Source organism: Panthera onca, chromosome A2 (assembly GCF_046562875.1).
Source record: "Panthera onca isolate mPanOnc1 chromosome A2, mPanOnc1 haplotype 2, whole genome shotgun sequence".
NCBI lineage: Eukaryota > Metazoa > Chordata > Mammalia > Carnivora > Felidae > Panthera > Panthera onca.
In genome coordinates, this window is record NC_138340.1 from 146,664,280 (window position 1) to 146,690,420 (window position 26,141).

At 43.1% G+C, this 26,141-nt stretch overlaps 1 protein-coding gene across 23 annotated transcripts in view; it reads right to left on the reverse strand.

Moving 5' to 3' along the window:
- LOC132679532 (uncharacterized) overlaps positions 1-26,141 on the reverse strand; it is a 222,147-nt gene that overhangs the window by 88,920 nt on the left and 107,086 nt on the right. For 22 of the 23 annotated variants that reach the window (XR_013552682.2, XR_013552688.2, XR_013552685.2 and 19 more), the window contains one exon: positions 11,805-11,862. The exons of the other annotated variant lie outside the window; for it this stretch is intronic. The gene's annotated coding sequence lies outside the window, so the exon portion shown is untranslated. The remainder of the gene's footprint in view (positions 1-11,804; positions 11,863-26,141) is intronic. 23 annotated transcript variants of the gene reach the window in all.

A 26,141-nucleotide genomic window follows, 5' to 3' on the forward strand; every position in this document is an offset into this window, starting at 1 on the left:
TTTTAAATGAGTAAGAACATCACCAGGACAGCTCTGATCCTACTTTCACCAGTGACCATTAGCTTGCCACTTATGATACAGTAAGTTTCAGACTATATACTATAAAACTCAAGCCAAAACCAAAAAAATACTACCTTGAGATTTAATATGAAAATGGGTTTAAAGTGTTGCTAGGTAATCATTATTTTAAAAAGTGTAATACCAGATCAGCACAGAGAACAAAGACTGAAATGCCCTTATGAGGAGTCAATGCTTCTAATATTCTGCTAACAAGAAAATGTAATAGCCTTTTCTATTTTTAAGCATTTTCTGGCTGCTGTTCCCCAGTCTTATTTAAAAAGGTTATTGTGTCTCATCAGGCAAAGACAACAGATTTCTGGTGTTCATGCGAGAAAATGGCCAGAGTCACCTGGAACCAGTAACTTGAATCGGGGGAAAAGTTCTGTCCCTCAGAATAAACACAGTGTTTAAAAGTAGCAAACTCGAGGTCTAAGACTGTATCCTAAACATTCACATACATATAAAGAATAAAAGCGACTTGTCATTTCAAAATCCATGATTAACCATATTTCTCATTTCAAAATACTGTGAATTCTCCCAGGATTTTCATTTTAATTGATTATTAAAAGTAATTATAGAAGCACTCTATTAGTACTTAGATGATTTTAAAATAATCAACCTCTTTCCAGGAACAAAAAGCATGGTTAAGAGAAATAAGGACAGTAAACAGCCCTCAAATACCTGGTTATGTTACCCAAACCAGGGTTGGGGTTCAGAACTGGTGTTACTTTTCCCTTAGGAATGATGCTGTTAGTGATAGTGCACAGATCCCACCACAGAAACTTATTTCACTTATAAGGTATCTGTAATACTATGTACCTGAAATGAAATGTATATTGTAACTATGTAACAACACTAGTAATTACATAAGGAATAAACTAATACAACTCAGAGTGATTTTGATTTTTCTATATGCAAGTGTGAGAAAGTTTAATCAGAAGAGGATGGCTACACTAAGACAATTAAAATCATTCAAAAGTTGATGACATTGGTTACTATGCCTTATTTTACCTCCAAATATACTCCATTCTTCTCTCTTGATCACTATTATATCCCTACCCTTGAGCTTATAGCTATGACTAGCTAGCATCACTGGGGGCTCTCCAAAACTGAACAGAGGGAAGAAAGAAAAAAAAGCTTAGAAAAAGAGAGATTTACTTGAAATATAGGGAAGCATGGTAGCATGAATGGATGGAATTAATGAAGACTATAACCTAAAAAGGGGGCGGGGAAAGAAGAGAATTTAATAGAGTTCTGCCAAATAAGATGGGAAAATGTTGGATTAGACCTCTCCAGCTGAGCCAGGACAGTCTGGCTATTGTGTGCAGCAGAGGGTACGGAAGACTGACCAAAGGCAACGTGCAAATGGTCATGAATGTGACCAGAATGTGTGCAAAGCCAAGTGTTTACAATCTAGGAAGGCTTTGCGTTTTCAATCTGGTAAGAATTTGGTTGTCAATCTTTCAAAAGAAGCAGTTATTTGGCCTGGCTGGTGACTCAGTCGATGAGAATAGAGTCAAGGCTCAGCATGGGGTAGTGAGCGGTGTGTGTTCAGCTTCATGGCCACAGGGCATGAAGAGCTCTAAGCAGCAGGCTCCCAAGCAACCGATGCTGGCCAAAAAGAAGGAACAAACCAAGCCTATAGACCGACCATACAGGATAACAGCTCTCTGGAGCTCTGTTCTAACAATAAAATCATTTTTCTGTATGACACAGTTAATTCTTTATTTAATGGGGGAGGGTGGGATGGAACAGAAGTTATATTATCATTATCTGAGACATCTGTTACTATTATCATACCTAACCTTAAACGGTCTCCTGACAATGCTTACTGGACCCTGTCTTATAGTGATATGAGCCCCATGAAATTTTTTTCAAGTAAGCTCTATGCCCAGTGTGGGGCTCGAACTCACAACCCTGAGATCAAGAGTTGCATACCCCACCGACTGAGTCAGCCAGGTATCCCAAGCTACATGCCTTTTTAATGTTATAAACGTGCTAAAAGGAAATCTGAAATACAGTAATATTTAAAGGTCTTTCTTATGACAACACAAAATCTGGACTTACTGAATAGATGGGACGGCATTTTTGAGTGAGTGTGACCGTGTGTGTCTAAAGCTGGTGAATTCCAGTTCCATTATAGGACAATTATGGAAAGAGAATGAAAAGGAAGGGAATATGGGTTACAATCCCTATTTGGTTCTGGACAAGAGTCAAACTTGTCTAATGTAGGGTTCTTCAAACTGCAGGGTAATCCATTAGAGGCTTGTAAAATAAATTAGATGCACTATAAGCACAGAATAGAATAAAACAGAAAAGAGTTTTTCACACTTAGTGTAATTACTGTTTCATAAAATAGTTGTTACTTTAGTGGGTGTGTGTGTTATGTGTTACTTTTTCACAAACATAATCCTTTCTTTGAGTCCTAGGAAAGAAAATGGTTTATTAGGAAAGAAGATTAAAGATCATGTTTGAAAACAGGTGGGAGGGATACATGCGTGGATTTAATTTAATGCGTGCTGTGCTTACATGGCCTCATCTTGGAAAGTGACCCACAACGGAAGATGCATTTACGTTACTAATCAACCACCGTAAAGATACCATTCAAGTCATTATCCACTCATTCATCAGTTTAGTGTCTATTCTCTCTAGGCAGAGGCTATGGAGAGAGGATGAAATTATTTTAAAAAATTAAGTAAGGTCACATAGTATAGGAATCGTTAACACACGCCCAATGCTTATTACACGCCCGATAGGGTTCTAAGCACTTTACATGTCATTAACTCATTTGATCCTCCCAAGAACCCCACAAAGGTAAATGCTAATGCTCTCCATGTTTTACGGATGAGGAGACTGAGAATTAAGTTATTTGCCTTTGAGGCAGAGCCATATCTCAACCCAGAAGTCTGGATCCTGAGCCTTCCCTCTTTGTTGTATGGCATCCTTAACAGTTCATTCCACAGTCATCCCTAATTGAGGTAAGTCTGTGACAGGGAGGAAGCAGGGAATAAATACACCCAAAGGCAAACTTATGCTCCTAACACTACTGCCTGGGCTTCGCTGTCCTGCTTCTTTCTCCTGCGGTTCAAGTCCATCACCTGTGCCACAGAGAGTTAGCCTCTTTTACACTCTGATACCCTGATGCATCTGAACATGCTTCCCAACAAATTAGTTCAAACTCCATCTCTTCTTTCCCTCCCGAGAAAACATGTAAAAATGCAACTGAGTGTGTCCCTGCTTTTCGGTAATGAGTTGAGCTCTTATTTATTTAAAAAAAAAATTTTTTTTTAATGTTTATCTACTTTTGACAGAGAGAGAGAGAGACAGAGCATAAGCCGGGGAGGGGCAGAGAGAGAGGGAGACACAGAATCAGAAACAGGCTCCAGGCTCTGAGCTGTCAGCACGGAGCCCGACGAGGGGCTCAAACTCCTGGACTGTGAGATCATGACTTGAGATGAAGTCAGACGCTCAACCGACTGAGCCACCCAGGCGCCTTGAGCTTCCTTTATTTATTTAAAGTTAAAAAGAATTCATTATTGGATGCTTAAACTTTCCTATTAGGCAATCATTTTTTTTTTTTTAATGTTTATTTATGTTTGACAGAGGCGGGGGGGGGGGGGGCGCAGAGAGAGAGACACACACACAGAATTTGAAGCAGGCTCTAGGCTCTAAGCTGTCAGCACAGAGCCCGACACAGGGCCCGAACCCACGAACCATGAGATCATGACCTGACCTGAGGTCGGACACTTACCCAACGGAGCCACCCAGGCGCCCCCTAGCCAATCATTTCTAACACATCCCTTCCGTGTCTTATCTCCACAAACCAGCGGGCAGCCGGCAGCCCTCGTGTTTACTGCCAGTCTGGGCTACACAGAGCTCTGAGGAGTGCTTCCTTCTTTGCATCCACTTATGTTACTCTACACACGGGTTTCAAACAAGATCCAAAGGTATCTCAGGTATAATACACGCCGTGACAGGTGCATCATTGTCTTTCAGAAAAGTATGAAAGCATTATATACCAAAGCTTTCTTTTTCCTCCAATCTACCCACCTTTGCCATCAGGTTAATAGAGTAAGCTGTACACGCGGAGCCTAGACAGACAGTAAAATAAATAAAAATCGACACTATCCTCGGTAGCAAGGTTAGCATTCCCAGCTACCAGGCTCACGAGTAAGAAACTGACACAGCACTGTTTAAGTGCTGAGCAAACACAATGTGCTTCTCCACACTGAAAGCAGAAGAAAAGTACTGTTCCTCTTCCTATACCATCTGAATTAAAACGGCCCATGCAAATGAATCCCAGAACCAAAGGGAAATCATGTTTGGATCTTCATCTGACCCCCACACCTCGGCCACATAATTTGAAACTTTCCTCATAAAAATGCCTTGTGGCCAAACAGAATTATCCTTCAAACTTAAAAAAGTTATAAAAAAATTAATGCATAATAATGTACTGTATGTGGAGAATTCAATTATTCAAGTAATTCAGGATTCTTTCAAAATGCAATGAAATACTCCGATAACGAAGTTAAAATCTGAGGCCTAAGTATACTGTGACAACGTTTCCTCATACTCTGTTTATATATACATACTCCAAAAAGTCTATTAAAAGTAAGACAACGGGGTCAACTGGGTGACTCAGTGGGTTAAGTGACGGACTCTTGATTTTGGCTCAGGTCAAGACCTCACAGGTCATGAGATCAAACCCTGAGTTGTCAGTGCAGAGGCTGCTTGGGATTCTCTCTCTCCCTCTCTCGGCCCCTCCGCCTCCCAAAATAAATAAACTTAAAAAGAAAAAAGTAACACAATGGTGGGGGTACCTGACTGGCTCAGTGGCAAGAGCATATGACTCTTGATCTGGGGGTTGTGAATTCAGGCCCACATTGGGTTTAGAAGATTACTTACCAATCAATCAACCAAAGAAAAAAAGTAAGGCAATGTAACACTTTAAAAATACATATAAGGTAGAGTTCTGTCAAAATAAAATTTCTAATTGAATAGTAACTGTGTGGATGCCTGTGTCAAAGTCATAGCAGAAGCCAGAAATAGGATTTTACTATTTATCACTATAATAATTTTAGGTTATTTTTAGGTATATTTAAAGGTACTTCTTTTCTAGGTCAGATTAGATTTCTAACAGGTATTCATTGCGTCTAAAACCAATACTTTTCACATGGGTTAGGGTACATTTTCTATAGTTAAAAAAAAAAAAAAAAAAAAAAAAAGGATGATTCAAGTATGTACCCATCTAGTTGAGCAGTTTCTAAAAAAGATACAGCCTTTGGGTAGAATATGACACTTTTTACTAGTGGTATTACATAGTGGGACTTTTCTTGGTGGTGATGCTCATTTTGCTGCCCAATTACTCTGTTTCATTACTTGGGACCAAGAGCATTTATTTTAAGACAGCCATCCAGATGCTTCTATACCAGTAAAAAATAATATGGATAAGAATCTTCCAAACAGGAGCATTTTGTTGACTGAGGGGATCTGCTGGATGCCTCCCTAGATTACAAGAATTACGGGTGTTGTCTTCTAGGCTGAATAGGGGTACACCAGCTGAGAGAGACACGGAACTTCCCAGGGAGCAACCACTGTTAGAAAAGGAAGTGGTTCCAGGTTTACAAGTTATCCCACACCAGTGTCATGGTCACTGAGGCAAACATTGGGCTTCTCTCTTCCTTTCCTGTCTGTGCACATGTCAGGCCACCCTCAATGTAGCAGAGTGGAAAAAACAGCACTGGGTATATGAGGAGGCTCTGCTTTCCAGGACATTCTGCTAAGACCCATACTTTCCAAATCGTGTGTTAAAGAACAAAAAACAAAAGGAGGCTGAGTTAAATAGCCATTTTTGAAAATTATTCAAGTGAAAGAAATCCTTTGACCAGGTATACATCTGTCAAATCACTGTTGTATGCTTTGTTTTACCATATTATTTGTCAACTATACCTCAATAAAGGTGAAAAAAAAATCCCATTGAAGTTTCTGGTTGAATAAGTCCTATCTATGTGTCAGGATCAGTTTCACCTCTTACTAGCTCCGTGGCCTTGTGCAAGCCCCAGGAGCTCTGGGAAACTCACTTTCCTTACCTGCAAATTGAAAACGTTAAGGTAAACGTCCTCTAACCTACCTTTCAATTCCAAATTCACAAGCTTAAATTTATTTTGCAACTTATTTTCCCCTTCAAGTATCTTTGATCTTAATCCTACATTAATTTCATCTTAAAAGAAAAGAAAAAAAAAGATGGGAGGAGGAGGGGAAGGGGGCCAAGAGAGCTCCTCAAGCAGATTGTCTCGTTAAACTCCTGCTTTGCCCTAGACTTTCATAGTTTTAGGATTAGGCAAATGAATATGAAATGTAATAAACTCCCAATGCATTAATTCTAACACCTGGCAATATCCACGACATATTTTAAGTTACAGGGATATTCCTCTCTTCCACAGATACATATGAGCCACTTCTTTTTTTAAAAATTTTTTATACATTTATTTATTTTATTTTTGAGAGAGAGACAGAGACAGAGTGCAAGTGTGCGAGGGGCAGAGAGCGCGGGAGACACAGAATCGGAAGCAGGGTCCAGGCTCTGAGCTGTCAGCACAGAGCCCCACGTGGGGCTCAAACTCACAAACCACGAGATCATGACCTGAGCCGAAGTCGGACGCTCAACCGACTGAGCCACCCAGGCGCCCCTATACAAGCCACTTCTGAACCCACTGGCAGTTCCTCTGCACTCCAGAAAACAAAGAACCCCAAGGCAAAAACTAAACAAGAAAGTAAGTTATTGCGAAAAGGAAATTTTTGATTACTCATGCTATGAAGGTAGTAAACTGAAAATTGGTTATAGATACATATTTATTTGCCTCTTCAGAGGTCCTGGATTTATTTTCTTCCCATTATTGATGTAGACATACCCAAAATACTGAAATCCTTTAGAATCTGTCTACCTTAAAAAGACCATTTCCTACTGAAATAGCAAGATATACTAAGTACATCTGAAAACACGAGGATATTCTGATTACACACATTCTAAAAGAGGCTACTTTTAACTTTTTAGAAAATATTACCACTACTCTATCCCTGAGGACTAACCAGTAGACTGTAAAAAGCAATGCTCCAAACTTAGAAAACTCTGAGTTACTTTTTTTTAATTTTTTTTTTTTTTTAATGTTTATTCATTTTTGAGAGACAGAGAGAGACAGGGCATGAGCGGGGAAGGGGCAGAGAGAGAAAGACACAGAATCCAAAGCAGGCTCCAGGCTCTGAGCTGTCAGCACAGAGCCCGACGTGGGGCTCGAACTCACGAACCGTGAGATCACAACCTGAGCTGAAGTCGGATGCTTAACCGACTGAGCCACGCAGGCGCCCCTCTGAGTTACTTTTGAATTCTGTTATTAAACCCCACTTTCTTTCAGTAACTGGTACTTTCCCTTTTGGCTATCACAGCTAGTGAACAATGTAAAACAAAGTTTTTTTTAAAGCTTATATACAGCTGCAACATTATTCAGAGCCAACCAGCATACGGTTCTGATGAGACTGGCTAGTGCTGATTCCCAACAGGGGCTAGGTAACAGAGTTCTTCCACACGCTGGTCTAACTAAGCCTTCTTATAACACGCACATTCTGTAAAACCGGGATGGCGCAGTATCTTCCCTCACGCTCTTCACGCAAGGCTTAGAATGTGGGAAATAATAAATGCCATTAACATTATGGTTTCCTTTGCCATACAAACCATCACGAAAAATATAGGCTGGATCAAAACAAATCCATCCCTGCCTAGAAGAAACACAACTAGAAGAACTTACGGAGGGTGCCACGGAGTACCTTTGTACACTGCAACAGCGGCTGCTACCCACTGAGCGCTGACCGTGAACCAAGCATTTCACTCCTCTTATTTCATGACAATACCATAAGCCGACTTTAGCACTGAAGTTCAAAACTCACAACCCATAACACACGTTGTTTCAGATCTTGTTGTTTGCTGTCTTCTGTTTCTTTCCTACATGCTTTTAGAAGAAGTGCTTGGCTACCTGATGTGACTTCTCCCACTTCTCATGACAATCTAGGTGACTTGATTAAAGGAAAAATAGTTTCTGTTTTCTTTTCAGGTTCCCCTCTCCGAACAGGCATAAAGGAAGATGGCCAGAAAAATTAGGCAAGTATGAAATACTTTTTTTTTTTTTTTTTTTTTTTTGGGACAGAGAGAGACAGAGCATGAACGGGGGAGGGGCAGAGAGAGAGGGAGACACAGAATCGGAAACAGGCTCCAGGCTCCGAGCCATCAGCCCAGAGCCCGACGCGGGGCTCGAACTCACGGACCGCGAGATCGTGACCTGGCTGAAGTCGGACGCTTAACCGACTGCGCCACCCAGGCGCCCCTCCATTATTTTTTTTAATGTTTATTTATGACAGAGACAGAGCATGAGGGGGGGAGGGGCAGAGAGAGAGGGAGACACAGAATCGGAAACAGGCTCCAGGCTCCGAGCCATCAGCCCAGAGCCTGACGCGGGGCTCGAACTCACGAACTGCGAGATCGTGACCTGGCTGAAGTCGGACACTTAACCGACTGCGCCACCCAGGCGCCCCTGAAATACTTTAAAAAATACGTGTCGTTCTTCTTGTGTGGGGTTGTTAAACTCAAACACAGTATTTGATGTTCCCAAATACTGTTTAGATTTCTGCCATAATTTGTCCCCTTCAATGATTAATAACATCCTTTTCTGCCACTCCCCGAAGCCGGTATGATCTTGTTCGAGGACACTTAGTTTATCTTTTGAAATGGACGGGAGAAGAGACAACTGCTATGAGCTGGAGCCATGGCAGGCCACGGTTTTAGCTCTCTCTCCTGTACGCTCTCAAAGCCCTTGATTAAAGGGACTGACACACAAATTTTGGTGTCTTTTCACTGGCTTCCAGGCATGGATTGCGTACCAGGAGTAAACAAGGACAAAAAACTGGAGCATGCTGCCTCATTTATTGCCTACAAAACCTTAGAAATATTCCTCAAAGACAGGTGAATACTACTTTTGTTTAAAAGAACCACTTTGCACATTATAATCTTTAAAAGCTGTTGTGTGCACTGAGTAATCTTAGGTGCATATAATTATGATTCCTAGAGAAATAAACTCGCCTCTGAAATGAATAAAAATTTTGCTAAAACAAGCACTGCACAGAAGCCATTACAATATTCCAATTACAGCTTCAAAATAAATAAGCAATAGATTTTGGATTCCTGTTTTCCAGCACTAGTCTTATAACCAGAACCAAATGTACCACTCATATACAACCAAGCTGCAAACCTAAACCATGTAAAACTTAAGTTCTTAACTATCTTGGAAAAGTGAATTATCATTTCCAGAAGTTTTAAATGGATCTTGGCTTACTGGGTGTTTTACTAAACTATCATTTTGTGGTCCCACTAAGAGCACATGAAGGGAAGGAATCTAGATTGGCCATGAAATCCTTTTCCCATTAGGTATCAGCTTCTTGATTGGGTGGTATGCTACCAGTACTTTTCAGATCATTACATGTTGAGCTGGAAATCCTAAAAAAAACGCTTGAAGGGATTAGGTGAATGAGTTCAATGCATTCCAATAGACAAGCTTACCTGCGCACTATGAAACTTTAAGGTCCTAAAAATGACAATACACTAAACTTCAGGATAGAAAAACAATGCAACACTACATTTGAGCCAGCAGATGTCTCTCTGTAACCCATGACACCAAACCCAAAAGATAACAGGGTAGAGAAGACTCCCATTACTAGAATTCTGTGATCCCTGGACCGTGCAAGGGCATGAATTGTGAGATCAGACCGTCAGAAAAGTAAGGTTTCTGAAAAACTGCATATGGGGATATAAGCAAATACAGGAATTAATGAAAAATAAGTGTTACTTTTTGAAAATTACATTTAATATGCAAGATCTAATAGTACATAGGAATCTGTTTCATTCAAAATGGTAAAATGAGGGGTGCCTAGCTGGCTCTGTCGGTGGAGTGTGCGACTCTTGATCTCGGGGTTGTTGAATTCAAGCTCCATGTAGAGATTACTTAAAAATAAGATTTTTTTAAAAGTGGTAAAATGATTCTTGGCTATCGGTCAGGAGAGGAAAGTCAAAGTTCAAACAGAAAGAAAGCTGAGAAGTGAGGAGTATGTGGAATAGAAACAGAAGCTTAGTTACAAAAGGAAGGAGAAGGTTTGCACATAAGGAATGAAAATAAGGCAAGTCTGAAGGAGGGGGTAGGGGTAAAAGAGACCTGTGCACATTACTACAGAATATGGCCAGGAAGAAAGCATGTGCCCCTGCCACCACCTAAAAATACTGCAAGCCTGTCAGAGTACAACTGACCAGCAGTTGTAGGTTATGCAAAGCATTAAAGAGAAAAGACGTGAGAAAAAAGAGAGGAAAAAAAAGGGATCAAATACAACAGACTAGGACATTCTATCACAATTCACAAACAGCGAAGGTATGACTTCGGGAAACCGTACAGCCACGTGCACGAAGGTGTGCACTGGCTCCTGGTGCAGCACGTGGTCCCTTCCTGTGGGCTTCCAACATAAAGGTCTGAAAGCCACGGACATACCGAGTGCCCCACCAGCGCCCAGCTCTCACAAGTAAACAATGTCATCGGGAACATCTCCAAACAGAAAAGTTAATTTCCAAAGGTAATATCCAACAATCGCAGAAGGGAGACATGACAAAACATAAAACAGAATATTTAGAGTAAACTACAAGGCGTCGGGGTGGCTCAGTCGGTTAAGCATCCGACTTGGGCTCAGGTCATGATCTCACAGTTCGTGAGTTTGGAGCCCCGCATCGGGCTCTGTGCTGACAGCTCGGGGACTGGAGCCTGTTTCGGATTCTGGGTCTCCCTCTCTCTCTGCCCCTCCCCCACTCACGTTCTGTCTCTCTCTCTCTCTCAAAAATAAATAAGCATTAAAACTTAAAAAAAAAAAAAAAGAATAAACTACAGAAATTGTAAAGCAGAAACTGGGGCAGGGGGAGAGGAGGTGCAATATGAATGCCATCTAGAGAAATGTCTAGCTCTACCTAATCAGACTGTGGGCCCCACTCCCAGCGTTTTCCTCCCTGTCCTGAACGGAGCTGACCTATTGAGGAGCCGGGGGAACAGAGGAGCTGAAATGAGAGGGAAGGTGGGATTCTAGAGCACCAGGACACCCAGGTCTCCCCACAGTGAGGCAAGAAGGCAGGAACTGTGCAGATCCAGAGAAGTAGGCACAGGGGCCAAGGAAGGGGACAGTTCAAATTTCGTGATCTCATTCCCCAAACGGTAAGGAACTACTTCAAGAATTTTTTAAAAGTTTGTTTTGTTTCAAAAGTGAAATGGACCTGACACTTAACAGGTCATCCATCATGAATGAATGCTCAAATTCAAAATGGATGAGTGTTCAAACACTTTGGGTGTTCAAAGATTAAGAAGACCGTAAGTTTCTCAGGTCAGCATGACAGGTCACACAGAGACCATGTCAGAATTTACCAATGATTAAAAAAAAGAATTTACCAACGATGTTCTCAGTTGCTTTAGGAGCAAAGGCTTGCTTTTGTGGGGTACTTTCTTGGTTGCACAACTGGTTTGTTTTGGGCTCAGTTACATTGGAAAGAATTTCATAAGAGCAAATACTTACATACAGTATTTACTATGCACTGGGTACTCTACCAAGGACTTCACAAATACTAATTCATTGAGCTAATGTATACACACACCCTGCTATTTTCAGTTATCTACCTGTTCAGTGGCTCACTTTGCTCCATCTACAAGTACCTCTGTTTCTTCCATTTTTGTCCTGCAAAAGATGAGGAAAATACAGTTAGCCATAAATGTGCACATGTGTTTTATATCATTCTTTGACATCTTCTGAACTCAGGAGCTCCAAAAGGGCTTCATTAAACCTTAGACAATTATTTCAGCTGCCCAACTTCCCAGAGTTCCTAGGTAGAGCCATTCAGACAAGTATCACCGGATGTCTCGATAACAGATGATTTGAAAAACAAAAACTTTAAGTTTCATAGGAAATCAACGTGCCATAATAAAAAGTTAGGTGCACAGGGAAACAATTTAGAACAAGGTTCTCCTTGACTCTGAATCTTTCTACATTTAACATGCCTTTTAAACAATCAAATTCTATAGTTCTTTTTTTTATAGGTGGGCAGCACCTTCCCACACTGGGTGGAATAATTGCTATTCTAAAGACAGAAACAATTCGTGGATATAACGATCTTGGGCTTACTTAAAATTTTTAAAAAGGACAATGGAAAAGCATTGATCAAAATAGACGATACTGCCAGGGAAAGGTAGCTGTTCAGAGAGCCTCCACAGGGTGACGTTCACCTCGGAGAATTCAGGACTGACAGGTAATTCAGGACTGTCTTTCAAATTTCTTGGTCCAAAAGTCTATCTCAGTGAGGTTCCAGAAATGATTACGTTTATCAGTACTGATTCATGCTAAGAAAGCTCCTACGAGACTGATACATAAAGCTATACTGCCTTTATATTCATTTACAATGAAAAGCATAATTGCCAGACAATCTGGACACCTGCTCCATCCAGCTTGACCAATGTATTCACATTTCTGTAGTCAACAAGTATTTCCTGAAATCCCAGGTATAGGCACCTTACAGGCAGGTTAAGATCAAGCCAAACGAACAGAAGACTGTTCAGTGAGCAAATGAGAGCAATCACGACGTCGATGCCACTGGCCTCCAACATTCTCCCTCCAGACAAGGGTTCCTAGCTCCTGTGCCACCTCCATCCTCGCTCCATCATCCTTCTCCTGGAGAAACACAGGATGCTTGCAGGTATTCGCCCCGCTTCCACTCTCTCCCTTTTCCAGTCCATGATCCACCCTGTGTACAGAGTATACCTTCAGAGACAGAAAATAGGTCGTGGCTCAGCCTTACTTAAACCCCTTTAGGGCTGTACACTGAGCTCATGATAAAGACCCGAAAGTGCACTCCAAAGCCTCGCCTGTCCCTGGCTGACCTGCCCGGCCTCCTCCAGCACCACCGTCCCCGTCATCCTCAGCCACTCCAGCCAAGCTGGTCTCCTTTCAATCTCTCGAATACATAAAAACCCTCAACACCTCGGAGATTTTGCACACCTCATTTCCTCTGCCTGGAAATTAAGGCACAATATTCTGCCCCTCCCCACCACCCCCCCCCCCCCACCTTGCCAAAGCACACACATGCCTAGTAACCTGCAAGTCTGGGCTCGAATGCGACCTGACCCCAAGACTAGGACAAATGCCCCTATTTTAAGCTCCCATAGCACCGTGATTTTCTCCTTCATAGCATTTATCACAGTTTATAATTACACAGTGACGTGATTTTGTTTATTCCTCTCATTATGTGCTCATTTTATTAGCACATTCCACAAGCATGGACACTCAAGAGATATTTTATCGAAGGAAGGATGGCTTTGGGCTGTTAGAAGCTGTTGCATCCATCACCGAAACAGGAACCATTCCGTCAGGTAGACCATACGGCTTCCCCGTTTGGGCCCCGTCCTCCCCGGATGTCCTCCTACCCCTGCGATGATGACAGTCATATGGGCACTGTCTACATTCACTTCTGTAACATTACGGTTTCCTAGACTTCCATGGCCACAATAAATCTTAAGATACTAGAAGAGAAACAGCACGAAGTTCAAGATACGTTTGGGTAGCGACTCTGTGCAGAGGACTTGTGGCAGTGAGTTACTAAGAAACGCTGTAAACAAAAAGGAAAACATAAACTGTGGCCAAAGGAAGCCCCTGATGAGACAGCACTGGCAAACAAATGTACATACACACCCGTGTGCACACAAACGCCCAAAGCCTAATCCTCGGAGGAGGGGACGTGAGAGACTGAGAGGGATAAGGCACAAGCAAAGGGCCCGTGGCAAGAAAGTGTGACGACTCCTGACCGAGGCCCCAGACACTGCTCCTCCCTCCTATTCCCCAGGTGCCGGCACACAGGGGACCTGGATGGTGCTGGGTTATTCTCCCATTTGCCTTACAAATCAACAATTAGCTGCCATTTCCTCACTCACTGTGTAGAATGCTTTCAATGGCTCACAGCTGTGGTTAATATTTTAAAGATGTTCTCCCAACGTTTTAGCCCTCTTACGTGACGTGAATGAGAACAGAACTGGGAGCAAGAAGTCCCACAATGCCCTCGGATCTAAATTCATGTCTAGTCAGGGAGCTGGAAAGGGGCAACTTCACTCATTCAAACCACAAACACAATGCACCTTGAATAAGCCAGGCATCATTCTAAGTGCTGTGAACACAAGACGAACAAGACAAAATCCCTTCTTCTCAAGGAAGTAATATTCTAGAAGGAGACAAACAAGGAGCATATATATTAGTCAAAAAAAGCCTCGCTGAGAAACTGACATACGAACAAAGATCTAAAGAAAGTTTGGAATACAGTTATGTAAATATATTGAGAAAGACAGTTCCGGACCGAGGGATCAGTAAGTGCAAAGGCCCCGAGGCAGAAGTGTGGCCTGTCTAACTGGGATATGCAAGGGAGATGGTAATAGGATATGGGGTCAGAGAGGTAAGCGATGGGCCTCTTAGGACACTAAGAGGCCTTTGGGTTTTCTTCTGAGAGCCCTGGAAGCCAACTGTTTTGGGCAGAGGCAAATATGCTTTGGCTGGGCTGAGAACAGACTGAAGAGAGAGCAAGACCAGTTAGTGGGCTACAGAAATAACCCAGGCGAGACAGTACAGCTGCTCCAACTAGAGTATAGCCGTGGACGGGCTTCTAACAAACTGATGGGTTCTTCATGGCACTTGAAGGAAATGCCCTGGGATTAACCCTAACTCCCTTAACTTGACTGATTCTAGTAGTCTTAATCCTTTTATCGATAACAGGGTTTTGGGGTTTTTTTGGTCTTAATTCTTACTTTTATAAAAGAAAACTTAGTGGATTGTTATCTATAGAGAATTAACATATGATCATCACAGAGAGTGGAAAAAACCAACACACAAAAAAATCTTTGCATCACAGTGTGGAAGAATTACAAACAGATATAGTTTTAAAATCAGACTTAGATCAATATAATCTAACCCTGACGTTTGTCAGGTCTATCAGTTTGAGTTCAAACCAGAAAAAAAAAAAAATGCTTGGCACATCACTAAAGAATGTGCAGATTTTCTTTCTTGCAAATTTTCTCCCTGAGAAACGCATGATAATAACGTGATGTGGGAAAAAAAAAAAATTAAGTGCTCTTTTTATTCTCTGCTCTACGGTCAATGTGGGGGGAGGGGGTGGGGGGAGGAGAGCGTGGCTTCACTGTTGTCCCGGAAACCATTCTGCCCCAGGGCAAGGAAGCAACTCCTCACTTGCTATCACCAAGCCAGGGGCAGTCATCTGTGTCCTAAACAAACCCCTGTCTTTCCCTAAACAGAATGCTGCTGTTTGGTCAAACAGGACCAGTGGGCCTGGTCTCTAGCTGCAAACAAAATTAAACTTTGATTGTCAGCATTTAATACCCATAGTTGATACGCCGCATTTGTTCAGCATTTCTCCAAGTGTGCTAAGACGGGTACATTGCTCATCTCATGGTCTGTCAATCGACTACGGTCACTGCCTCCTAAAGCCGTGTTTTTTCCAAAACTTCAAGGTCCCCAGGAATCGCAGGTACCCTGCAAAATGCAGGTTCTGACTTGGTACCTCTGAGTTGGGGCTTGAAAGTCGGCATTTCTAGAAGGCTCTCTGGTGAAGCTGATGCTGCTGGTCAGTGGACCACAATCCGAGTACACAGCAGAGTGTTATTGTCCTGTCTCCTTCCCCTCTCCCTTCTATTCCCTTTGAAGTACCAGGGGCAGAGACTGAGACATCGGCATTTAAGACTGTTTCACTCTGTGTCGAAAATAAGAATCTGCCCTCCGTGGTACAGGATAATTAAATCCCAGCAACATCCCAGTCTTTTCTGGGGCCTCCTTGGCTAACAGATTCAATCTGAAATTCCCACTTGACCAAACACATAAGGTTGTCTTTCTCTTCTCCCTTTTCTTCACTCATCCCCTCCCCATGGGGAAGAATGGTCCCCAAAAAGGACCATTGCTATAGGTAAGCTCCCAGCTTCAGCATGAGGTGAGGGTGTGAAAGAACCGAAGTCACTCAACATTTTCCATCTCTTCCTTTTTTTGCAAAGAAGCTAAGCCATAGATAACTGTGGTATGGCTGGGAAGGCTGGGAAAGCATGACATGTTTATCAAGAGGGAAAGTGGATGGCCAACTGATTGCTTCAGGCACCAGCACTACTGGCTTCTATCAATAATCAGCCCTAGAGAGCCCTTCATTGGAGCCAACTCCTACCCTGTCAAGCAGATGGGTCCCATATTACACACATGGCCAAATCTCTCCTTCAGAATATAGCTGGTATTTTCTAATCGCAGATTATTCGTGTGAAAATGTAACCTGAGCTATGGCATACCTCTCTCAGCCCTCAGCCCTGTGCTAATATTTTAGTTCATCCTCAATAATTTTTATCGCCATTTCACAGGTATGTATTTGTTAGTTTGCTTCTAAAGCAGAAGATAAAAGTGGTGAGATTGGGGGGGGGGGGGGGGGAGGGGGGAGGCGGGGAGATCCCAGCCCATGTGTGAGAAAGGCCTGCTTGTTGTTTCTGTGGAGCCCTAAGACGACCAAAAGGAAATCAGGTGGCGTTTTCCAAAAGGAAATCAGGAAAGGAAAGAGGAGACTGTAAGGACACAGACGAGAGGCCGGACCCATAACCCCTGACTGCTTCCCTGCTCAGGGATCCTGTAAAACCGCAGGGGGAGGAACCCGGCAGAAAGGTGCCACCTGACAAAAGGGTATGGCGGCAGTAACTGTTTTGGAGATGCAGATCAATGCAGGAGATCATAATCACTTGTTCGCAGACTCTGAAAGAACCAACTAGAATTACTGCTGGCTTACGTTAAAGAAACAAACTATTAACCAAAACCTATTTATATATTTTTTAAGTTTTTTATTCATTTACTTTGAGAGAGAGAGAGCACAAGCAGGGGAGGGGTGGAGAGAGAGAGGGAGACAGAGAATCCCAAGCACGTTCCGCAATGCCAGCGCAGAGCATGATGTGGGGCTCAAACTCATGAACTGTGAGATCGTGACCTGAGCCGAAACCAAGAGTCAGACACTCAACCAACCGAGCCACCAAGGCTCCCCGACCAAAACCTATTTAAAAGGATAAATGAAGGTAGTGGGCACAGCTTGGGGCAAGACTTAAAGAAGCGAAACATCACCTACACATAAAGGCGTGTGGCAAAGAGTGGACAGGTTCATTCTGTGCTGGCTCCTGAGGTTCTAACCCAACGGTAAAATAGAAAAGGGGACCAACTCGGCACAATATAAGGTAAAACTTTCTAACACAATACACTTCCTCAGTCACAGCACCTTTTTCGTGTTTTGTTCTGTTGTTGTTGTTTGCCAAGTAGTGAGCTCCCATCGTCACTGAGCCAGCCTCTTTCTGCCGCCCTGCCCCTCCCAGGTATCACACGTCACAACGGAGCCAGGCTGCACGCCGGTCCCCAAACACGGTTTCACGACCCTGGGCATCACAAGCGCTGTGCCTAGAATGGCTCTTCGTTCCCAGGCCACCTCTTCGGACTGGAGACTTTAGCTTCCGCATAACCTCTGAGTCCCGTGCGGTCTCTCTTCTGAGAGCAGGTCCAGGGCCCGACCCTTGTGCAGAGAGCATCACACACCAGCCCGTGCAAACTCACTCTGCTCTACCCGCTCTCTACAGTGAGGCCTCCGAGGGCAGCCTCCTGGCTACTTACCTGTGTCTCTGCAGTGCCAACCACAGTGACCTGGACCCAGTATAAGATGAAAAGTGGAGGGAGGGAGAGAAGGAGGAAGAGAATGAGAGGGAAGTGAAGAGAGGGGATCTGATGCCTGAATTATTATCTGTTATGTTTATCATAGAGGGACTTCTGGTACTGAGAGGGAAGGTAGTCTGAATGGACCTACCCTATGTAGAGAGACAGAAATTACTGCAACATCCATTAAGGTGTATCATTTCATGCATGTTTTAATCTAATTACTGTTTAATCTAATAATTGCTTAGAAACAATCCCCAAATTTTGCTTTTCCTTATGCATATAAATACCCGTATATACTTATTATTTAATAATACAAATGGCTTTCCCTATTAATTTGTACACAAGAAACGATCTTTCATAGTTACTGGGAAACTTGCAGAAAATATGCCCATGGCATTTCCCTAAAGTTTGGAGTAAGTATATCATTAAAGCAGGTACAGAGGCCACTACTGGCAAAACACCTTGGCAATACTTTATATTTACGAAGTGGGTTCGAGCCCCGCCTTGGGCTCTGTGCTGACAGCTCAGAGCCCGGAGCCAGCTTTGGATTCTGTCTCCTTCTCTCCCTGCCCTTTCCCCACTTGTGTTCTCCACCTCTCCCTCTGTCTCTCTCTCAAAACTAATTAAAAAAAATATTTATGAGCCTTTGTGCTAAAACTCTGCATACCAGAAATGCCAATGGTGTCACCAAACTTTCCCGAAATTCATGCAAGCCTTTACCCTAACTACTAATTAATACCAATAAAGGGAATTACATTTCACCTCTTGTTCTTGTTTTCTTAAGAATCTTCACCCAAGTTAATCTGCTTCTTATCAGACCACTGGCAACACTCAAATCATGACAAGTACGTGCTCTGTGGTCACTTAGATGGAGGGCCACCCTGATTGGGATTTCTCAGGGGAGGGACAGACAGGTGAATAAACCGGGCAACTGCAGAACCATCGCTAATAATGGTAATTATTATTTGGGAGGATTTCCACAGACCTCACCACACCTTTCTGAAAGAAGAGTTGACAGGTGAACCCACACCTGAAACCAGAAAACTGTCCCACAAAGTCTGGTCCCGCATCAGCACTGGTGGCCCAGACTGAGTGCCTTCTCCCCTCTCCCCACTTCCTGCTCACAGGGGACTGTAAACACATCCTCACCCTTACCTCCCCGACAGCCTTCGCCCAGTAGTCCCACTGTTTCCTGCGGAGCTGCCCTGGGCTCTGCGGGTGCCACACAGACAATCCAATCCGGTGGCTCTGGGACAAGGCCTGAGGAAGCCACTTCAGCCGCCTCCTAGCGGGTGGTGGGGCTATTTGCATATGAACTGTCACCCCCTTTCCTTATTCTAGCAGGAAGCAGGGTGGACCTTCTCCATAATGAGAACTTTAGAGTCTAGGAGTTAGTGAAGGTCTTCAGTTCACTTCAGGAGGTTTAAAAAATAGCTTTAAAAGAGATATTTCAGAGACGTTAGCAGAAGTTTTCTGGCCTCACATCAAGTCACACAATCAGATAAACTTCTTTCAGCACCTCTTTAAAACAAAAAAATATCCTAGATTTGGAAAATGGAAATGAGCAGGAAGGCACAGCACACTGTCCAGATGCAGATTTTATCGTGCTGACTTCTCTTTATCCGACAGGTTTTACCGTGGCGGTTAAGAGGTGGCCTGTGCCGACTGATCCAGAACACGGGCCTGTTTCAAGGCCCAACGCCGAGGCAGAGCCCCGAACCCAGCAACCCCCGACCAGCCAGCATGCCGAGCAACAGGATGTCTGGTGGTTACTCTTGATCTGCGGCTGTTTGGAGACAGGGTGTAATTTTCAAAACAACTTTTCATTTTTAATTTTGCCAGTTCTTCCTTATACTTGAGCAAACTAGAGGGGATATAAAGTGGCAAAATTCCAAAGGAGTTTCTGCTGCTTCTCCGAGTCCTCGGCCATCCAGGAGGGCGAAGGATGCTTCTCCTGAGGTGGGCTCATCCGGAGTCTGACTACAGGGCAAAGGCCCCCAAACACCAGTCCCCCATGTTGAAGCCCGTTAGGTTATTAGAAAAAAATTGACCCAGTACCTACCTGTCCCTACCATAAGCCTGCATTCCACCGTTTGAGAAGGAAACAGAGGAAAAGGAAGGACGCATTCCTGGGAGCTCTCCGCGTCCCGCATGGCTTCCCATTCACCGGATGGGCAAGGAGTGATCACATAGGCTCAGAAAGGTCACATGACTTTCTAAGCTTCGCTCTGCCCAAAGAGATTTCCCCAGGTCTGAGACGCCCTCGTTCCACCTCATCCCGGACTGCCTCCCACAGGACAGGGACTGCTGCACACCCACTCTCAGGCTCAGAAAAGAGCATACCTGCTCTAACGAGAGGGCTTCACTAGGACAATGGACCAAAAAGAAAAACAAAACAAGTCAGGAACCAGTACCCGAGGGTCACACAGACCACAGGTCTCAACATGGCACATTTCCGAGGAGCCCTCACCCGTCTCCCCAGGACGCAGACAGCAGGTGTCCCCCAGACACTCCCGGAAGGCAGGAGCACCTGTGACTCGTCCCAGTGCAAAGGCAGGGGCGGGGTTCTCTATCCCTGGCTACAAGAACCAACAGAAAATTCCAGGGCACTTCCGGGAGGGCCCTGCTGGAAGACCCTGAAACTGGGGAACCATGCAGGGACCCCTACAGTCCATCATCAGACACCATATGCTGTCTTCCTGGGCTTGGGAGAAATCTGCACAAGTGCAATACCAAGGGGCAAATACAAAGCCAAACTAGAGAAAACGCACAAGCAGGGATGGGGGGAGTGTTCCCCTGGAGCTGGGGAGAGAGAAAATGAGAAAGGAAAATATTTGTTTCTCTATTTCTTCAAGTGAGGTTGAAAAGAAATGACCAGGAAGCACTGGTAAGCAAAGGGAGAAGGATGACCCCAGTCTCCAGCAGGAACAGAGAGTTCACATAAGCCTGGGTGTGGACTTGCTTCCACTCCCGCCCACCCACGGTTCCTGGGGCAAACAAATTCTTGGCTGAGCAGGTATGTGTGGGAGGCCTGATTTATTTTCCAACCATTAGAGCTTTGCCCAGAACTACTTAATCAGAAAATTTCAAGGTCATACATTCAAATATGATGTTATAGCCTTACAAAACAAGTTAACTCTGGGGTCTGTGGAGCAGGAGTGTGGGGGGTGCGAAGAGGGGAAAGAAGGAATTACTCATCACCTAATTATGCACTCTTCCTCTATAGCTACTCTATATTCTCAGAAAATGGGCAAACTGGAAAAACACATGGCTGAAAGAAATAATAGCTAATTTAACCTAATGCAGTTACTCTACGGCAGACACAATTCTAAATGCTCTTTCTATACTAACTTATTTGACCCTCAGCAATCCTTTGAGGTGGGTAATTACCATTATCATCCGTATTTCCAGATGCAGAGGGGGGTTGGATGGCTCACCCAGCCACCAAGAGCCGGGCTATGCACCCGCGGGCTCTGTGCACCTGCCACCGGGCTACACCCCCTCTCTCCATGCTCTGCAATCCTGCCCCTCAGAAAGAGCTCTTTGCCATTATGGACTATCTAACTGATTTCCCTCCTGCTGTAGAGTTGTCTTTAGGCTACTTTGCTGAGAGGAGTATTACCAGAGCCAGTCTCCACCTTAAAGTACAGATAGGACAGTACCAATCCTGCTGCCTAAGAAGCCGTATAAGCTGGAAAAGACCCAAGGCTCAAACCACAATTCCCCTCACACGCCTCCTGATTAGAAGTAGTTTGAGGCGAAGCTTTGATCCTTGTTAAAATGTAAACGCTCTGGGATGTGTACACTTTATGCTGTTATCAGTTTGTGGGAAAAGTTGCATTGTTATCTTCTTAAATGCAGTTCAGCGATAAGAACTTTAGGTGGTTTCCAGGCACCCACTTCACCCTCCAGTGCTGACTTGTTCACTGCTGGGTGCCTAGAACTCACCAAGACCTACGCATATATAGGTGCTCAATATGCCAGCGTGGGCGAATAGCTGGATGAATGAATGAATGGCCTCTTGCAGAGGCCACGTTTAGGGTACATTTATGATGCATGGAGGTATTAAAGGGGCAGCCAAGTTGGGCAAAGTATCACTGGAAAGGTCTAAATCTGAATAAGTGAATCACTGTCTGACAGTGATAACTTTGAAGGAAACTTGAGGCATGTGTAAATGTATGAAAATGATCCTCTTTCCAGATTATGAATGGATTCTACTTTTGAATGCGCATACAGCTAATTTACTAGTGAAGAAGGTTATCTGTGTAAGAGAATAGTGACATGTACATTATTTTTGCCTAAAATCATACTCTCCAAAAAGGTGAACTGCCCTACAACATCATTTCTTCTCCCTCATAATTCTCATACCCAAGACCTAAACATCCTCAAAGGCCTCGTCAGATGTCTTCTCTTCCAGGAAGCCTTCCCTGATTTTCTGGCCAGAAGAGATCACTTCCCCATTTGCACTCAACAGTACTCTATTCTTTGTGTACACAAATCCACTTTCTCAACTGTGGTATTTTTCTCATCTGCAACTACCTAGCTGTCCCCAACTTTATCTGTGTATTCCGCAGAAAATCAAGGATCTTCCTCAACATGAATCAGTCAATATTATTAGATCCATGTTTTCAAAAAGAGCACTCCCATGGAGGTGCTCCGAGGACACCACCCTCTGTTCCTAATGTTCGAATGTATTTTATATATTTTCAAAGCTCTAGTTGTTTTAAATGACACCGAAATGGCTTATATACAAACTCGTCACCCACTGCAGATACACAGGTCATGCCTCATGACCCTGGCTGGGGGACCTCTATGTGCACACGTGGGCTTCTTGTAAGTGTGACACTGGTAAGGGAAGTTGTAGGCCTGCCTCGGTCTTAGGAAAAACACCAGTGTGCACAGTCCGCTCTCCTGAAGTTGTTCAAGTAAGCACACACATACAAAACCACGCCCAAGTGTGGGCTTCCATTAAATGCCAGGCGAGGCTCAGGGGCACATATACGGCCTTGCTTTCATCACAGTAAAAAGTCCTTTGTGATAATATCCTATTTGAGAGAGAATAAATATTTATTCTAGGAGTTAGATGTTTCCTGTATGACTTTAGATTTATGATAAGGAATGTGAGCAATTGTTTCCATAGGTTTCATTACACGGTTACAGTTCTGAAACAAATATTCCCTACCTTAGGTTAGGGGAATTAAAAAGTATCCTGGGGGGCACCTGGGTGGCTCAGTTGGTTAAGCGTCTGACTTCAGCTCAGGTCACGATCTCGCGGTCCGTGAGTTTGAGCCCCGCGTCAGGCTCTGGGCTGATGGCTCAGAGCCTGGAGCCTGCTTCTGATTCTGTGTCTTCCTCTCTCTCTGCCCCTCCCCCGTTCATGCTCTGTCTCTCTCTGTCCCCAAAATAAATAAACATTAAAAAAAAAAAATTAAAAAAAAAGTATCCTGGGATTCCATGGCAAGTCATTTAAAAACGAAGCAAACACACACCAAAAAAAAAACCCTGTTATAATTTGTGAGTAATTATAAGAGCAGATTTCTTAAATATTATGCATTTAAAGCAAAGTATACAATCTCATGAAACACAGAAGCTGATGTGAATACAGTTATAACACAGGGATTATCAGCACCTGATTTAAACTTTTTCATTAACAGCCTCATTGTTCTAACTCTTCAGTAAACACTATGAACACAGGGGCACCTGGGAGGCTCAGTTGGTTAAGTGTCCGACTCTTGGTTTTGGCTCCGGTCATGATCTCACGGTTCGTGAGTTTGAGCCCTGAATCGGGCTCCATGCTGACAGCACAGAACCTGCGTGGGATTCTCTCTTTGTTTTCCATTCCCCAACCTGGGTGTGCGCTTGCTCTCTCTCGCTCTCTCTCTCTCTCTCTCTCTCTCTCAAAATAAATAAACTTAAAAAAAAAATTGTAAGTGTAAACTTCAAAAAATTTATACTAGGATCATATGTCGCTTTATCTGTTTTATATGGTAGAGTTTCATAAAAAATTTTATTTGAGCAGGGGATTCCCTGCCCCTCTCCCCAAATTTGAAAACTTCTGTGGTGTTTCTCCAATGCCAGTCTATGGAATGGCAGCAGTGGACCTGGATAAGCTTTTTTAACATATGGATTCTTGGGCCCTTTGCTCAATAATTTTCTTCCAATAGGTGTGGAGTGCAAATGAGAATCTAGTTCTTAGGAGGGAGCAAAAAAAAAAAAAAAAAGGAAACTACTGATCTAATCAACATGTCACCATCTTCATAGAATTCTCTGTCAAATGCTTTAGTAAAATCAAGACAAAATACATCAACCACATACCCTTAATATGTGGACTCTTTCAAAACAGGAAACAAAGTCAGTTTAATATCTGTCCTCTAGTGATCTCATGCTGGACCTCCTAACACTGCATACTTTTCTAAAGTATTTTATAAATACCTCTTTTTTTATAAAGGTTTATAAATCACCTCTCTGACTCTATGTTCCACTGGTGAGCCACAGTCAAAGGATCGACTGAGCTTCCAGATTCTCTTGCTTCATTTAAAATTTGGACAAAAGTGGTTTTTCTTCTGTATTTGACCCCTTTCAAATTCGCTGTGATTGTTCAAAGGCGGTCAACATTGGGGCCTTCTGAGGTTACCTGCAAAAGCTCCTTCAACAAACTAGTTGCTCAGAGCCACTAATTTGTAACTGTAGTCACTGGGTACCTCCCCCACTGAGCTGCCTTCCCCCGGGGAACTACGGCAGCCATGTATACCTTACAGTGTAAAAGTCACTTTTCTGGCTGAAAAAGAGGGGAAGTAAAACGGCAGTTACGCAGAGTCACAGACTGTTTAGATGGAAGGATGCTATGGAGTGCAACCACCCGACGCCAATGTCTTCAGGTAAGGGAAATACGTTTAACAAATATACGCAAGCTCAAAGAGTCACTGGCAATGGGAGAGCCCAACCACCGTGTTTCCAGGGTTTCGTAACCAAAGATCTCCACTCACACTGAGATTCTTCCACTCACTAGCCACAGGTGCTTGGTCAAATCCCGTAAGCCACAATTTCCTTCCACGTAAAAATAGGAATACCATTAGAGTTGTTAGATAAATTAAAATAATATTATTATCTAACAATAAATAAAAATGAATTTAATAAATTTATGTATTATTTAAAATTTTAATTATAAATTTATATATAACATGTATTTATTTTATAAATTTATATATAAATTTATATATAAATATTAAAATTTTAATTACAAATGTATATATAATATATATATCATAAATATATATACATTTATATAATAAATTTATAATTAAAATTTTAAATAATACATAAATTTATTATTAAATAAATATTTTTTAATAATGAAAATTATGGTCTTCTAGAAGAGCAGCAGACTCCAAGTAAACACACAGTAATATCAGCAATGGTTGTAACTATACACACACACACACACACACACACACACACACACATTTTTTTTTTTTTTTTACCTTTGGTGGTGTTTATAACAAAAAGGGAAATTCTCTGGATGGGTGGACTAACCTGGGGACCTCTGAGTTTTAAAGGTGGAGACCAAAGGAATTAAAGTGCTAGAATCCCCCAAAGCTATGGGTATGAAGGCTGTGGGCTTGTGGGATTGAAAAAGTGAGTTATTCAACCAGTAGGCCTGATTTTCCCCAAACGGGGAGAGGAGAAGGTTAGGGTCCCACGAAGAGCAAAGCCCTGACCCATTTACGCACTGCCGGGGGCAAGATTTCAGGTAAAGATGTTGACACGGTATTTGGGGACACTGTCGTAAACACACGGTTTGGGGTGTTGTACAAAGCCGTGAGGGAAGCAGAGACACTGATGAGCCTCCCTTCCGAGTGACGACAAGGGTCCAGGCCAGGTGCATGAACGGTGGCAACCATGAACAGATGAGGACCGGAAGTCCTGCTCTCGTTCTGGAAAGTGAGGGGTCCCAACAACAACTTGAGAGTGGATTTCCCACACACCCTGAGAAGTGGGAACCCTCACCAGATTTCATTTGATTTAGAAAAATGATTTAGATCAGGCTAATAACAGTTGAGCTAGGGTGCAAATCCAAGTTTGTCTGGTTCCAAAGCCCTCTCCTATTACCCACATCGCCTTTGTTCAAAGAGTTCCACTATTAGTGTCTTCTGAGGTGAAGATTAGTACATAATTTTCCAATTAAAAACATTTTTTAACTGGAAGACAAATTTCTGGGTAGGACTATTTGGATGGGCTAGATCTCTGAG